This window comes from Lathyrus oleraceus, chromosome 7, assembly GCF_024323335.1.
Source record: "Lathyrus oleraceus cultivar Zhongwan6 chromosome 7, CAAS_Psat_ZW6_1.0, whole genome shotgun sequence".
NCBI classification, from domain to species: domain Eukaryota; kingdom Viridiplantae; phylum Streptophyta; class Magnoliopsida; order Fabales; family Fabaceae; genus Lathyrus; species Lathyrus oleraceus.
Window position 1 is genome coordinate 368,955,872 of NC_066585.1, and position 18,112 is coordinate 368,973,983.

Consider the following 18,112-nt stretch of genomic DNA (forward strand, 5'->3'; position numbering starts at 1 on the left):
ACAAATTTTCTGGATTGGTACCGAAATATGAGGATTGTCCTCAAACATGATAAAGGGAAAGGAAAGGAAGTTGCCAAACCCAAACCCACTATTGCTGCTTTGAAGCCTAGTGGAAGCATAGAAAAAGAAGGCACCTGCTTCCATTGCGGTAAGACCGCACACTGGAAGAGGAACTGCCCAAAGTACCTGGAAGATAGGAAGAATGGAGTAGAGACTCCAACTTCAGGAATTTTTGTTATTGAAATTAATTTATCTACTTCTGCATCATGGGTATTAGATACTGGATGCGGTTCTCACATTTGTACAAATGTGCATGGAATAAAAAGGAGTAGAAATTTGGCAAAAGGTGAAGTCGACCTACGAGTTGGCAATGGAGCAAAGGTTGTTGCCTTAGCCGTAGGAACTTATGAATTGACTTTACCTAGTGGTTTAATAATTCAGTTAGAGAACTGTTATTATGTACCAGCAATCAGCAGGAATATTATTTCCGTTTCTTGTTTGGACAAGTTCGGTTTTTCATTCATAATAAAGAACAATTGTTGTTCAATTTATTTGAATGATATATTCTATGCTACTGCTCAAATGAACAATGGATTATATGTCCTTGATCTTGAAATGCCAGTTTATAACATTAATACTAAAAGGATGAAACCTAATGAGTTAAATCCAACTTACCTTTGGCATTGTCGATTAGGCCACATAAATGAGAAACGCATTTCCAAACTCCATAAAGATGGACTGTTGGACTCTTTTGATTATGAATCATATGAGATATGCAGATCTTGTTTAATTAGAAAGATGACAAAGTCTTCATTCACAGGAAAAGGTGAAAGAGCTAATGATCTTTTGGCCCTCATACATACTGATGTATGTGGACCACTGAACATACCAGCCAGAGGAGGTTTTCAGTACTTCATCACATTCACTGATGATTTCAGTAGATATGGTTATGTGTATTTAATGAAACACAAATCAGAGTCCTTTGAAAAGTTCAAGGAATTCAAGAATGAAGTACAAAACCAACTAGGTAAGAATATTAAAACTCTTCAATCAGATCGAGGTGGTGAGTATTTAAGCCTAGAGTTTGATGACCATCTGAAAGAGTGTGGGATCCTATCCCAACTCACTCCTCCTGGAACACCCCAATGGAATGGTGTATCTGAGAGAAGAAATCGAACCCTGTTGGACATGGTCCGATCCATGATGAGTCACGTCGATCTTCCAAACTCCTTTTGGGGACATGCGCTGTTGACAGCAGCTTACACACTTAACCGTGTTCCATCCAAAAAGGTTGAGAAGACACCATATGAGATATGGAATGGTGAGAAACCACATATGTCTTACATGAAGATTTGGGGTTGCGAAGTTTATGTGAAACGACAAATTTCAACTAAGCTTGAGCCCAAATCTGACAGATGCTTATTTGTGGGGTATCCTAAAGAAACAAGAGGGTATTACTTCTACAATCCTTTTTAGGGCAAAGTGTTTGTCGCTCGAACTGGAGTTTTCCTAGAAAAGGATTTTATTTCCAAAGGAACCAGTGGGAGGAAAGTAGAGCTTGAAGAAATTCAAGAATCATAAAGCATCGATACACCTATGGAGGAATTAGAGCAGGAAACACAAGTGGTTATGGAAGAGCAACCTGCTCAAGTAGAACAAGACCAGCGTAGGTCAAGCAAGATGCGTCACCTACCTGAGAGATATGGATATCTCATAACAGATCAAGGTGATGAATTACTCATGTATCAAGATGAGCCTGTGACCTACCAAGAGGCCATAACTGGTCCCGATTCTGAGAAGTGGCTAGAAGCCATGAAATCTGAAATGGATTCCATGTACGCAAACCAAGTTTGGACCTTGGTAGAGCCTCATGTAGGAGTTAATACTATAGGATGCAAGTGGGTCTTCAAAAAGAAGACTGACATGGATGGTAAAGTACATACCTATAAGGCAAGACTGGTTGCAAAAGGATATAAACAAATTCATGGTGTTGACTATGATGAAACCTTTTCGCCAGCTGCAATGCTTAAATCTGTTCGGATTTTACTTGCTATCGCTGCATATCATGATTATGAAATATGGCAGATGGATATCAAAACTGCTTTCCTTAATGGGAATCTTCTTGAGGATGTGTACATGACACAGCCTGAAGGATTTGACATACCAGAAGAAGCCCAAAAGATATGTAAGCTACAAAGATCAATCTATGGATTGAAGCAAGCTTCCAGAAGCTGGAATCTTCATTTTGATGAAACGGTAAAACAATATGGATTCATCAAGAACGAAGATGAGCCTTGTGTCTACAAGAAGGTTAGTGGGAGCATGATCGTGTTCCTGGTGTTATATGTAGATGACATATTACTCATTGGAAACGATGTCCCTACCCTGCAACAAGTAAAGTCTTGGTTGGGGAAATGCTTTTCTATGAAGGACCTAGGTGAAGCAGCCTATATATTAGGAATCAGAATCTATAGAGATAGATCACAAAAACTGCTTGGCCTAAGTCAGATTACATACATAGACAAAGTGCTGAGACGCTTTAATATGCATGATTCTAAGAAAGGATTCATAGCTATGCAACATGGCTTGTGTCTATAAAAAAACACAATCCCCTTCAACTAAGGAAGAAAGGGATCGCATGAATAAGATTCCATATGCATCTGCAATAGGATCTATCATGTATGCCATGTTATGTACTCGATAAGATGTCTCGTATGCTTTAAGTGCAACGACTAGGAACCAATCTGATCCTGGTGATGCCCATTGGGTAGCTGTTAAGAATATCCTTAAGTACTTGAGAAGGACTAATGAATCATTCTTGATATATGGAGGTCAGGAAGAGTTGGCTGTAATTGGTTACACCGATGCTAGCTTCCAGACAGACAAGGATGACTTTAGATCGCAATCTGGTTATGTGTTTTGCTTAAACGGTGGCGTTGTGAGCTGGAAAAGTTCAAAGCAAAATACAATTGTTGATTCTACAACCGAGGCCGAGTATATTGCTGCCTCAAGTGCAGCAAAGGAAGCTGTTTGGATCAGGAAGTTCATTAGTGAACTTGGCATAGTCCCTAGCGTTGTGGATCCCATTGGTCTCTATTGTGATAACAATGGTGCTATCGCACAAGCTAAGGAGCCTAGATCTCACCAACAATCCAAACACATACTCAGGCGTTATCATCTCATTCGAGAGATAATAGATAAAGGAGATGTGAAAATATGTAAAGTACCTACACTTGACAATATTGCTGACCCACTGACAAAGCCTCTTGCGCAGCAGAAGCATGATGGCCATACTAGATCAATGGGCATAAGGGGTAAGCCTGATTAGCTCTAGTGCTAGTGGGAGATTGTTGGTGTAAGCCCTAGAGGCCAATACTTTTGGTAGTTGTATCGAATTATTTATTAATAATAAAAGGCATTTTATTTATTATGGTTGATTAATAAAGTCCCTGGAATAGATAGTTTGTTTAATGTATTAAGTGTGACTTAATCATGAGAGCACATTAAACATAAGGACACTATTCTTAAAGTATCCGTAGTCGAGCTTTAGTGTGAAGTGGGATAACATTAAAGCATTAACACTATTATGTTTGTAGACTGATGATCACATCTCATGGATCATGGATAAAGAGTTATCAAGTCTTAAACATAGGTATGAATATTAGGAGTAATATTTATACCGGATTGACCCGCTATAAGAATACTATATAGAAAGTTATGAAAAGTGTCATAAGTTATTCTCATGGTGATAATAGTGTATACCACTCTTCGATCTGAAACCACTATGGATCCTAGATGTAGAGTCGAGTGCTTTATTGCGGATCCAACATTGTCCGTAACTGGATAACCATAAAGACAGTTGATGGGTACTCCACAAAACATGCTGAGGGACATGAGTGTCCTGGATGGAATTTGCCCCTCCTGCGTAACAGGATAAATGTCTATGGGCCCAATATTGAACTGGACAAGGATGACACGGTCTATACCCTGTGTTCAATATAGACATAAGGGCAAAGGGGTAATTATATACATAATTATTATCACAGGAGGTTTTGTCAGATCACATGACATTTTCGTGTCTTGGGTAGCAGTGATGTGTTGCTAGATACCGCTCACTATTTATTATGTTAAATGCGTGATTTAATATAATTGTCAACGTCGCGAAAACTTACAGGGTCACACACAAAGGACGGATTGATGAGATATAGAGTAACTAAGGAACACCGTAAGGTACGGTGCACTTAAGTGGGAGACGAAATATGGTAAGGTACCAAATACTTAAGTGATTTTGGCATATTATGAGATATGGGCCAAAATACACTTAAGTGGGATTTTTAGCTTGAAGCCCACACAAGTGGTTCTATAAATAGAACCCCTTGGGTAGAAGCATTGTCACTCCACTCAGACTGAAATTCAAGTGAAGACTTGGAATTTCGTTTCCCTCTCTCTCTCATTCAAAGCCTTCATTCGTACCAGCTAGCACTGAGATTGAAAGAACTCGTTCGTGCGGACTGAGTAGAGACGTTGTCATCGTTCAATGTTCGTGATCGCTCCGTGGATTTGTATCCAAGGTTTTGATCGTTACAAGAGATCTGCACCAAAGGTTTGAATCGCCACAAGAGGTAACGATTCTATCACTGATCATGCCCATTCATAAGGATCACTAAATGGAGAAAATTTTAAATTCCGCTGCGCCTTGGATGGCAATTCTCTTTCACCTCTCTTACGAGGGAAGAAATTGATTTACCAAATAACAACAAGACAAAATCATTCGATATTTGAGTCGTGGTGAGATCCCTAATCTTACTCGTTTGATGTTCTGATTAATTATTGCATTATTGCACAAGTTACTTAATATTAAGTAAGATGTGTAACAAAGGTAATAAAGTATGTTTAAATTTCCTATATGCATGTTCAATAAAAATTGTAATGTAAAATTCTTTTAAAAACCTCTTTTCTGAAGTACCATGACTATGGAAGAATCCATACATATTATCTTTGCTAAACTAACCCCTAGTAGGTAGAAGTAAAGTTGTTACTTTTGTAAGTATCCCTTAGGGAATCTCATTGGAATATGACAATAAAGGTAAAGAAAAAGTATAAATAGAGAAATTCAAGTTAAATAAGTCAACCAAATAAAATATATCTTAAGAATGGATGATTATTAGATCACTTCATTCAGAATAATAATGGGGAAATATCTAAGAGAATTGCATCTCAACACTCCTGTAGCAAGGTATTTAACCATATGACTTTTGTTTCGCAAATTGAGCCAAAGTAAATTGATGAAACCATCATCAAAGAACATTTGTCTCTTATTATGCAAGAAAGGTTAAATGAGTTTGAGAGACACAATGGTTGGGAACTCGTTCCCAAAGCTAGTTGAGTTATTGAAACCTTAATGAATCTTTAGTAACAAGCTTTGTGGAATTTTTGTTTTAAACAAGACTCGTTATAAAAGAATACAATCAACACATATATCTCAATAAAACTTATGCTCATGTACCTCAACTAGAATCCATAAGGATGATTATAACCTTCTCACACATTTTTGCAAAATCTCCCAAATAAATGTACATAATGCATTATGAACTATTACATCCATAAGGAAGTACATGATGACCATTGTATTGATTTTATAAAACTTTTCTTAATCATGTTCTCAAAATTAAATGGGTATCTATGATCTAATACAAGCTCATAGAGATTGGTTTAAAAACTAGAGAAATTTTCTGCTTGAAAACAAATTTCAAAAGGACGATACGACTTTTTTCAAACCAAACATACTTTACTTATGCATAATTTTTGTCGATTCAATGCTACTAACGAATCCTTGTGCAAGAATGTTGCTAATGTGAATTAAAATATGGGATAAATCTTTTGAGAGTACAAGAAGAAGTAATTGTCAACCCTGATGGATTTAACCAAGACATTGATTATGTCTTTTGAATGAATGAATTAAAATAATAATGCTAATCACGAGAGCTTAAGGTGATAAATATGTAATGGATTTATTTGTCATATGATTGGAGAAACTCTCGTAACAAATGAATCATAGAGAGGGAAAATCAATGATGGCTTGTCAAGGGAAGTTTCTCAAGTTACCCTGAGACCTTTAGTGTTTGTGGAGAAAATTTGTGTCAAACACTAGTCTAAGGCCTAGGAAACTAAAAATAGGTTATCCAAAACACTCATAAGGGAAAACATTGATCTCTTGGAGAAATCTTAGCAAGAAATAAGTAGAGAACAAAATTCCCTCTCGGTTTAGAAAGCTTCAAAGACTTTTGAGTTTTGTTCAAGAAAGAATCAAGGGAAAGAAGCTCTTCAAATCTTACATACTAGTTGATTTCAAAGCTATCTTCCGTGGGAAGAAATAAGATTTTAGATCTTATGCCTTACTATGGACTGCTACTATCCATCTCTATAAGGTAACTCGTTCCTTTTACGTGGGATCTATGCACTTTGATTATTTTACGCCTTTTTAATAATGACAAAAGGGGATAAGTATACTCTAAGGGGGATAAAAAGTATACTCTCTACTTAATTGAGGGGAAGTTTAATCACTTCAAAATACTTGTATCTGTTTTTTTATCACCTCCCTTGAGAGATGAGTTGTCATCATCAAAAAAGAGTAGAATTTGGATCTATGTGCTTACAGGTGATAAAGATCAACATCTAGAGTTTTGATGACGATAACACATGGCAATAACTTTAAACCCCGGTGATAACCAAAGCATCTTATAACTTATCAGCGAAGGCTCAAGACCAAAGTTCCTATACAATCAGATACTATCTAACAAAAGTCTCAAAGCTACTTTGGGGAAATATGTGAAAGCTCGCCAAGTCATGTTTGTCGATCCTTCTGAGTGAACTGAGTACTGTAAAAGTAAGGTAGTAACTTAAGAGTACTAAGGCAACTCATACACACACTTTAAAATATTTTTTTACCTTGAAAATTATTTTCTATATCAAGACCAAGTGATTAAGAATCTATCCAAACTTTTTCTTAACCATCTAGTCGATTGGAATTTTTTTTTTTATTTATGTAATTGATTAGAGCATTTTTATAATCGATTATAATTATGATAATTTATTGTATAAACAGAAAGGATAACACATTAATGATTCGCAACAGATCTTTATCCACACTTTCCTAATTGGGCTTTATAACTTATTATATTTAAGATGTCTAATCGATCATAGCATTTTAATAATCGATTAGATAATCAATTCAACCCATGGATCGTTTCCTTTCTTGGAGTTTCCAACTACTATATAAAAGAGGGTCTTCCTCACTTCATATCACGCCACTTTCCAACATATTTTCTTTCTTTGGATCATTTCCTTTCTTTGGAAATTATCTCTTTCTCTCCTTTTTGGAAAATATTTTCTATTTACTTCAAATTTCCTTAGTGCTACTAAGTGAAGTTTTACTTGTGAGGAAGATACTTTTGTAAGTGTCCGTGTTGGTTGTTTATATTCTTAAGGGTGTGATACCTTTAAGATAGATTTTGGTTCTTGAGATCAAACTTTATAAAATATATGTAATTGGTTTATTAAGCTTCACCGAAAGAGGCTTTGTTTTGGGGTTAAGTATGCGTTAAAGTTTCATGGGCATAACCTTCAAAAACTAAAAGTTTATAGTGAAACTCTCAAGAATACCTCTGGGGACAAGACCAGGCCAACGTTTACGTAAACTTTTATAAATCTTTGGTGCAATCTTTCTAACCATATCCTTTTACTTTTCCGTAATTTACATTCATTATTTAAATTTCCACCACCATTACTCATATAAAATTACTAATATGATCTTAAACGAGAAAAAGTTAAAATTAATCACGAATTTTGAATACCATAATTCACCCCCCCCCCCCCCCCAATCTCTTGTGCTTGAAGTCACTAGTCCAACAACATATTCTCAATGTAGAACTTCATTAAGTGTTTGAAAAACTCAACCCTTCAAACACAATCGCCAACATTACTACATAATGTTTTACAAAACATCCAAATTAATGGTTTTCTTTACCAATTGAATATAAGGTTAATTTTTTCTTAATGTTATATTGGGTTGTTATCGTTGTTGAAACTCTTACTCAAGGAGTTTCAATATCAAACTTTTCTATGTAGCCTTTTTTAAATCTCAGTTCCGTGGCTTAGTAAATGGATCAACAAAATTATAGATTGGACGTATATATGTGAGTGAAATGATCCCATCCTTAATCAATTTTCTCAGGAAGGAATGTATAAGACATAAATGCCTAGACTTTTCATTATATACTTCGTTGTATGCTCTAGCTAGAGTAGCTAGACTATCGTAATGTATCAACACCTTTGAAAAGTTGTCTTTAACCACTAGAACTTCCAATAGAAGGTTACTCAACCATTCATCTTCTTGACCAACGGAAGCAAGATCCATGAACTTTGATTATACGGTTGAAAGAGTGATACATGTTTGTTTCTTGCTCTTCCACGAAATTGCACCCCTAACTAGTGTAAATATCAACCCACTTGTAGATTTATGATCTCCAACACTGGATATTCAACTCGCATTGGTATATCCTTTTTAGTATGGTAGGAAATCTACCATAATGATGGCCTTCTAATGCTTGCCATTTAGATTGCTAGTAAATATACTCATTTTACTAACTGTAAATGCTATGTGGGGTCTAGTGCATTGCATTAAATACATTAGACATCCAACTACACTTACATATTACCATTCAACCACAATTCTTCCATCATTCTTTTGAAGCTTTATACTAGGATCAAATGGAGTATTCACTTCCTTGAAACGTAGGTGTTTGAACTTATCATACATTTTCACAACATAATGTATTTGACTAAGTTCATAACACTTATTGTTTTGATTTACCTTGATCCCCAAAATAGTGTCAACTAATCCAAGATCTTTCATATTAAATGTGGAAGTTATAAATATCTCTATTTCTAAAATTCCATTCATCTCGTTGCTAATGATCAACATTTCATCAACATAAGGACAAAAAAATATCACAATGTTCTCACTCACTTTTCTATACAACACTTGTCACAAGAATTAGGAATAAACCCATTTGAAAGTATGACATAGTCAAAATTTTGATGATGTTGTTTTGGTGCTTGTTTTAATCCATACAAGGATGTAACAAGCTGACACACCTTTTATTCATTTTCAGGAAGCACATAATCTTGCGGTTTCTCCATGTAGTTTTTATCATCGAGATATCCATTTTGGAATGTCATTTTGACATCCATTTGATGAACTATAAGGTCATGAAAATAATCTAATGCAAACATACTCTAATTTTCGTTGTCCTTACTACTAGTGCATATGTGTCTAAATATTTAACACCTTCCTTTTGTCTAAAACTGTTTACTTCTAATCTAGCCTTGTAAGTGTTTAGCGTACCATCACTATGATACTTCTTTTTAAATACCCACTTGCATTCAATGGGTCTTGATCCCTCAGGTAGATCAACAAGCCCCCAAGTGTGGTTTGACATTAATGAATCCATTTTGTCTTGGATAACGTCCTTCCAAAAGGAGGAGTCCCTTGAAGCTATTTCTTCCTTATAAGTCTTAGGATCATCTTCCACTTGAAGAATAATAGGAATTTCAAACAAAATTATCACCATTTCCTTCTATAATATAAAAGTAAATAAGTCGATAATCAATTTTGTTTGGTCCTAGATCCTAAGTCTTTCGGTATCTTTTGATTATCCTAGGTATGGTTGTGTTTCAATAATCCGTGAAAAACTTTTATTTTGTGTCTCAACAATTTATGAAGAACTTTTGGATTGTGTTTCAATAATCCATGAAGAACTTTCGAGTTGTGTTTCAATAGTCTGTGCAAAGCCTTCCTCACAAGGTTCTTCATTTGTGAAAAAATATGATTCATTATCCTTTGTAATAAGGTTCTCAATGAATTATATGTCTCGGGATTCAATAATTATATTAGACTCCAAATTCAAAAGTCTATATGTTTTATTGTTAGGTGTGTATCCCGCAATAGAATATTTGACCCCTCGAGGACTTAACTTAGTCCTTTTAGAATACATGTTCAGAATACATGCTACTCTGCCTTTCCATACCTCATATGGAGAAATACTGGTTTTTTTCAAAAGAATTCTATACATTATTTGACAAGGAGATTGTTGATATTTGTAAATATATAGTGTTAAGAATATTTATATATAGAATAGTCCCACATCGACTATATCATGTAATTAGTTGTAATCTCTCTCTATATAATAAAGTCTCCGTAGTGCTTTTCAAAACACACAGTTTATTCAAATGTCTCTTAGTCTCTTGTATTTCTACATGGTATCAGAGTCTCGTTTAAGATCCGATGGGCCACCTACTATGGTTTCTGCTATCGGGTCACTCATAATTTATATTTACGCTCCAGAAGTCCAGTCCTGGGCGTGAGGAGGTGTGTTAAGAGTCCCACATCGGATAATATATGACTTGAACATGCGTTAATAAGTGGGGGCAGTCCTCACTCTATCAACCAGTTTTGTAGGGTTGAGTTAGGCCCAACCACAATTTCTTAACATGGTACCAGAGCATGTCTAAGATGACACCCGAGGTAATAAAGGCCTTGAGACTCACATCCGACGCCAATTGTCTATTCCGAACTTTGATCTTGCAGGGTAACATTATTGTTAGTGAATGTGACACTACAATCAATAGAACGAGTTAAACAACTGACTAAAAGTAAATTAAATGGACAATTAGGTACATAGAGGACATAAGTAATAGAGAGACAAGGTAAAACTTGAATAGTACCAATCCCTTTGGATCGGGTTTGAGAACCATTTGAAGAAGTTATAGTAAGTAAGAAACCAGATGTAGAGAGGGAAGAGAAAAGATTTTATTACCAATAACATGATCAGACGCACTAGAATCAAGGACTCAAGGTCCAAGAGAAGATGATTGAGAGAGACAAGTAGATGAATTACCAGTGTGTGCTACCGAAGCAGTAGAATCTAAGTTTTGATAATTTTGATACCACCTGAGGAAATCATCGTAGTTCGGCATAAAGTTATGAAGAGTCGCCATGAGTATTTGAAGAGAGAAAGTATCACGTGAACCGAGTGAAAAGGGATATGAAACCGTTGTACTATGGAGAATGGGGCGGTGGAAAATTTGTCGGGATCGGTCGCTGGTGAAAAGTGGAGAACGGATGGATCAGAGGAGGCGCTTCTGCCGGTAGGGTTAGTTTGCTGGAAGGTCGTTGGGAACAATAGCGTTGGCGGTGGCAGTGTGGTGTTGACTGGAGAATTTTGAAAACTGATGTCAGAATGAGTCACGACAGTGCATGGAAGGAAAACCGTAGTTATGACATGGTTTGCCAAAAAATTCTCACTAGAAGACAGTGGGTCAACTGGGTAAAGAGCAGTGAAAGGTTATCTCTCAGTAGGCTTTGGATACCATGTTAAGAAATTATGGTTGGGCCTAACGCAATTCTACAAAACCGGTTGGGAGAGTGAGGATTGTCCCCATTTATAAACGCATGTTGGAGAAAATCTTATATCTTGGAAAAGTAAGAAACAAAACGTAGTTGCAAGATCAAGCGTCGAGGCAGAGTATAGGGCCATGGCAATGGAAACATGTGAACTTATTTGGTTAAAACAGTTTCTCAAGGAACTTCAAATTGAAGAAGCAAGACCAATGACACTTATTTGTGATAACCAAGCTGCATTGCACATTGCTTCAAATCCAGTCTTCCATGAGAGGACCAAACATATTGAAATAGACGATCACTTTGTCAGAGAGAAGATCGAGTCAGGTGACATCATCATAAGGTTTGCCAACTCTAGTGATCATCAATTGACAGACGTGTTTACAAAATCCCTGCGAAGTCCCATAACTAATTATATATGTAACAAGCTTGGTGCATTTGACTTATATGCTCAAGCTTGAGGGGAAGTGTTAATATTTGTAAATATATAATGTTAAAAATATTTGTATATAGAATAATCTCGTATCAACTATATCATGTAATTAGTTGTAATATCTCTATGTATAATAAAGTATCCGTAATGCTTTTCAAGATTTATTCAAATGTCTCTTAATTTCTTGTATTTCAACCGAGATAATAAAGTTTCACCCAATAAATTAAATGACAATTCATAATGAATTAAAATGGCATTTATCATTTCTTGATATGTATGATTCTTTCTCTCGGATAGAGCATTTTGTAGTGGAGTACGAGGTGTGAAACATTCATGTATAATACCATATTCTTCACAATATGCCTCAAATTCAATAGAAAATTTTCCACCTCCCTTATAACTCTGAAGGACTTTAATATTTCTACTTAATTGATTTTCTACTTCCGCTGTATAAATTTTAAATACATTAAAAACATCATCCTTATACTTTAAAAGATATTATTGAATATCTATAAAAATAATGAAATATCTATTTCCCCACGGATTAAGATATTATTGAATTCACACAAATCTGAATTCATAAGAAATGAGATCATCACTGGTCATGTGACATTTTATCCTTTATATAAAAAACATTAAAGTGAGTTAAATTTTTCATGTGGAATTATTTCTCATGCATTAAATGTTTCTTTAATCACTTGTAAATTTCCTTCTCATTTAAGAAGGGTGTTTCAAGTTTTTTGTCTACTTAATTTATAATTAAGTTTCGAATGTTGTCATTTGAATTTTTATATCAGATTATTTTGTCTTAAAGATTGATCTCGTTCAAACCAACGCGTCTCATTAAACAAAAAAATATGAATATTCCGGTCAAAAAGAAAACATATAGGATATACAACGAGAATTTGATAACATTGTTGTTGTAATTCATGGCATTGACTTTGTTTACCCGGAAGCATCCAAGAAGTACTAGTACATACCATAGGCACGAAAGTCAGAACATCACCGAAATCAAACTAAATTTTTTCTTGAAAGACAAGCAACCACTGCCTATTTTGTATTATAAATTACAGCATGAGTTGGGTATGTTGTGAAAGTGCAGAGTAATTAATAATGGTTTCAAAGAGGTGTTTTTTTATTTGTGTGGTTCTCTTTCTCTGTGTTTTGAGTTTTTCTTCCAAAGCATTAGCAAGGAACATTCCTAATGTTTCTGAACTCTCAGAAGGTAACTGAATTGATCCATTTCTTGCATTATTTACACTATCATAGAAAAATGCATGATTTGGTTCTAACACAACTAGTTCATATGCAATGTTTGTAGGTTCAGATAAAATGTATACGAATAAAAGAGTGCTTGGCCAAGAAGCTGGACGACCTGCATGTAAGAGGGGAAGATTGACTTATACCGTGAGTCGTATCCAAGATGATCCACGTTGCCACCACTATTTATGAATTATTATGACTTAGTGTTGCCCTTGTTGGATTGTAATATATTAATTAATTGTAAGAATTTAGTTGCAGTAAAATAATTAAATAAATTAGGAAGGCAAAGCATAGTGAATCGAGTGATGTTATTTGAATTTATATTGTTTTGTTATGATAAAAAAAAATGTTAATATACATTCTTTTATTTTATTTCTTATATCATTCTTTAACGAGGATCATCATAAACACGAGTCAAACATTTCATAACTCATATTTTTACAAGTTTACATCTTTACAAACTTACAATTACATAAGTTCATAATAACACAACTTTACACTTTAAGTGGTCACATATACACAAGTTTATATTTACACAAATTGTCAATTATACAAGACCAAATTTTTACAAATCCATGTAATATATTTACAAAGAATATTAATAATTTTTTTTTTCAAACTACATTGTTTACACAAAATATTATATTATTTACACAGAATATTAAGAACAAATGCCGGAGAATAAAATGTTGAATCTGATTCATCGCCATCGTTGTCGTTGAAGAACAAATGCTAGATATTTTGAAGTAGAGAAAATGTTGGCGATCATCGTTTCATTGATCTTGAGGAAGATCAAATGTCTAATATAAAACAAATAAAAAGGTTAGATAATAAAATAAATTTAAGTTATATATTTATTTAAGAATACAAATCTTGAACCCAAATAATTTTCTACTCTTACAATCCATCATCGAGAACTTTTCATAAACAAAATAAACGCATTTTTAAGTTTCAAAATATTCGTGTAAAATATTTCACTATCAATTTTTAATATTCAGAATGCTTTTATAATGAGGGTTTTAGGTTTCACGAGGATCACTCATGACACTGTCTTGAGCGTTAATACTCATTAGATGAATAACAAATATTTGTTTAAGGACGGTGAAAAAATTGAATAAACGCTTTATATTTTACCTTGATTATTACTCAAAACAGAGGTAAAATATTTTTTTTAGATAAAAAAATATAAAAAAATATGTTTCACCCTATGCGCCACATACCTCTCGGTTTCTATTAAAAATCGAGGGGAAAAAGTTTTTTTTTTATATTTACATTATTTACACAAAATATTAAAATAAATTGTTTAAACAAATCAAAATTTTGACAATGGATTCTTGGAGAAAAACATATATTTTCAAATTTCTAATAAGTTGTCTGTTCCAACTAAGAGAATTTTTTTCTATACTTGCAATCTATCATAGAGAGATTTCATTATCTTAAGTAAATGTTTTCATGGCAAATGCTTTCAAATGAAAGAGAACATGAAAGAGAAATTGATGATTATGTTTAAAAATAAATTTCTCAATATTTTCTTTGATTCACAACATAGGAAGGTTATTATAAAAATACAACAACATCAACATCATTATGTGAGATAGATTGCAAGGGCATAAAAATATTTTGTTCAAGATTGAAAAACATTGAAGTTTTTTTCTCTCTTGCTATTCATCCCAAAGAATGAAACGTAAGACTTTGGAGCGACTACATATAAATTAGGTTTAGGATAAAATCTAATTAACAAGTGCTTCTATAGTAAAATATGAGAATCTATTCTCTCGATTGTTAAATATAACCAAGGGTATATATCATTACTTAAATTTTTTTAAATAAAATAAAAGAAATGCACAACTTTTAAAGAAATAAAAATATAAACGGATGTTGATGAGATTCGAAGCATGTCCTGATTTATTTTCCCCTTAGTTATATTTAGAAATCGAGGGAATATGTGGTATCTATTTAAAATATATATAAAACATGGTGCACGTCTTGGCATTTTACCTCAGTTTTTGGTTGGGGGAGATGAAAGTTTTGTCATGAAATGTATTATTTATAGTAGTGACTTATAAAATCATAAATCACAACAGATGGTTACACATTTACATAAACACATATTATAATATGCTTTAAAATCTTAAGTGGTAAAGAGAAATGAAGTTTGTTTTGAGATTACACAAATAAAAAATAATTTTGAAAATCGACAAAGATGACAATCTAGTAGAAATTCGATGCAAAGGGAGATTGGCAGTAGAGCCGGTACGGCAGCACAGTTGGAGATCGACGGCGGAGCCGATGTAGCAGTATCATAATACTGGTGTCGCAACCTGAAAAATACAGTGTGCGAAAAAAACAACCGGCGAAAGAGAATGACAGAAGAGTCGCCACCGTGCGTTATTCATCCCAAAGGAGGGAAAGGAAACGCTCGAAGTAAACCTGAAAAAGGAAAGGACAAGACGGGGTCTCGCAACCAAATCTTGGGTTCGGGAGTCGGTTATGCGAAGGGAAGGTATTAGCACCCCTACGCATCCATAGTACTCTACGGGATCCACTTTTGTAGTTCTTGTCTAAAGGGTGTGAGTTTATCTTGTGCTGTTTACAAAAAAAAAAGGGTTAAATGAAAATGACTCGCATGGATGTCGCATCCACTGCATACGTATCTCATCTGAATATGAGAATCAGAGTCTTCGTAGCTCGACTGACCTATGGGTTGGGGGGATGTGTGCTCGCTAAGACATCGCGTCCTATGCCTACGTATCTCATCTGGAATGAGAATCAGAGCAAGCCGTAGTTCGGCTAACTACGGGGTTATGGATTGGGTTTTGGACGAACGACGTCACTACGCAATCTACCGGATGCTCGACCTTTGGAGACTTACTCGCCTGTAGTAGAAGGAGTAAACGTGTTGCTTTGGGTTTTAGGGTTTGGGATGCTCGAGGGCAAACAGGCAGTCCTTGACGAAGGAACCGCGCTACATGTGGGGATATGAATACAAAACACAAAACATGTATCTCAAAGTAAAATGTCACAAAGGGGCTCAAACATTGCCTCCTATCGAGGTCTTCCAGCTAAGAAAGCGATAAAGTATGAGAAAGGGAAAAAATTACCACACGGATAAAGATCCGAAGTTACAGCAATTAAAGGAATGGGAAACCCAGGGATCCTTCCAAACTAAACACCATCAAAGAAAGTGAGTCAGTACAGGTAATCGGAATGAAACCTCTAGGGGTATCCCACAAATAAAGTGGGAAACCACGCAAGTTATCCCTGCAAAAGTCATGTGCCTTCACAAAAACTCAACAAAAGGGTTAGTGAAACAAAATAGGGTAACCAAGAGTTGCCCTCAAATCAAAATGTAACCATATGAATCATGCCCTTTCAATTCACAAAAAGCAATAAAGGGTAGGAGGCCTAAACCTCTTGTCAAACACATGCATCAAAAGGGTATCAAATTCACCCATAATACCTCATATATTTAGAGCATTCAAATTAAAGGCATAAAGATGATGGATATAGGGCAAACCTGATTGGAGAAGAAAAATCAAATGGCAGGGTTTGCTTGAGCTGAAAGTCTGTGAGTCAGAATGAACCTTTCAGAGTTGCCTGGAGGTTGCTGCAGAGTAGTTCCTAGGTTTCCTTCTCTCACTATCTTTTTCCTCGTGGTTTTGTTCTAAGGAAACCTCAGAGTATTTTGCTTCTCTCCCTTTTTCTCAAGTGAATCTCCCAGTGTAACTCCAAGTGTGTTTTCCTCTTCTGAAACTTCAGTATTTATAGACTGATTTTCGTGGGTAATGGGCTCAAATGAGGGAGACCCAAGTCCAAAATAATTTGTTATATTTTATTTATTTATTTTATTTATTTAATTAATTAATTAATTAATTAATTAAATTATTATTTTTTTTTTCGTTTTTTTCGTTTTTTTTTTTTTTTTTTTTCGAGGAAAAATGAAGGGTAAATTTTGGGGTATTACAGCTGCCCCTATTCAATCAACTGGAGACCCGGAAAGAAGATGACAGCTGCTTTCATGCTTTCGAGGTATCAAGGGATTGAATATAATAAGAGCCCAAAAATTTGCACTGAAGTGAAGTGAAGTCACAATGCCTGTCAGAATCGGCAAAGAGGTGGTCTTGAAAGAAGAATCCGTCTGGTACGGTGAGAGTCAGTCTGAATATCGAAAAAGAATTATAAACTGGATACCAAAATAAATGGTAACACAGAAATAACCATGGCCTGAATGCCGCTCAGCAGTCTGAATACTGGAAAGGATTTCGATCTGAACATCGGAAAATTGGCCTGAATGCCACAAGTCGCATCGACCTAAACGTCGGAAACTTCTTCGATCTGAACATCGGAAAATTGGCCTGAATGCCACTTCGATCTGAATATCGGAAAATTGGCCTGAATGCCACTTCGATCTGAATACCGGAAAACTGGCCTGAATGCCACAAGTTGCATCGACCTGAACGTCGGAAACTTCTTCGATCTGAACATCGGAACACTGGCCTAAATGCCACTTCGGTCTGGATACCGGGAAAACTGGCCTGAATTCCATAAGTTGCGTCGACCTGATCGTCGGAAACTTGTTCGATCTGAACATCGGAACACTGGCCTGAATGCCACTTCGGTCTGGATACCGGAAAACTGGCCTGAATGCCACTTCGGTCTGGATACCGGAAAACTGGTCTGAATGCCACTTCGGTCTGGATACCGGGAAAACTGGCCTGAATGCCACAAGTTGCATCGACCTGAACGTCGGAAACTTCTTCGATCTGAACATCGGAACACTGGCTTGAATGCCACTTCGGTCTGGATACCGGAAAACTGGCCTGAATGCCATTTCGGTCTGGATACCGGAAAACTTCATGCCTGTCAGCATTGGCAGAAATAGGGAATGATAATAGAGGCGGCGCATGGGCCAATGACACTTGCTGGGGATAACAAAGGTAAGTCATGAACAATCT

General features: G+C 35.4%; 1 long non-coding RNA gene across 1 annotated transcript; it reads left to right on the forward strand.

Annotated features, from left to right (window-relative positions):
* Nucleotides 1–12,984: 12,984 nt before the first annotated feature.
* LOC127107686 (uncharacterized) lies at nt 12,985–13,522 on the forward strand. The gene is made up of 2 exons (XR_007795796.1): nt 12,985–13,119; nt 13,216–13,522. It is a non-coding gene; the product is annotated as an uncharacterized LOC127107686 (long non-coding RNA).
* The last annotated feature ends 4,590 nt before the right edge of the window (nt 13,523–18,112 follow it).